A 264-nucleotide genomic window follows, 5' to 3' on the forward strand; every position below is an offset into this window, starting at 1 on the left:
CCCTTCTTCCCACCCCCAATAAATCCCCCTTTCACCGCTTGCCCTCCCCAAGAGAACAGGCCGACAGTAACCTGTGCAGGCTGCAGTTTTATTATTTATTACTCTGAATTTACAAAAAAAAAAAAAATTAAAACGAACCAAAAAGCAACCAAACAAGCGTTTTCACACCCTGTTAAGGTCGGGGTGGAGGGAAAAGAAGGCAATGGTTATAAAAAGGGACCTGGGGGCAAGGAAGAGGCCGTGCTCTGCCTATTACGCAAGGCT

This window comes from Apaloderma vittatum, unplaced genomic scaffold, assembly GCF_000703405.1.
Source record: "Apaloderma vittatum isolate BGI_N311 unplaced genomic scaffold, ASM70340v1 scaffold753, whole genome shotgun sequence".
NCBI lineage: Eukaryota > Metazoa > Chordata > Aves > Trogoniformes > Trogonidae > Apaloderma > Apaloderma vittatum.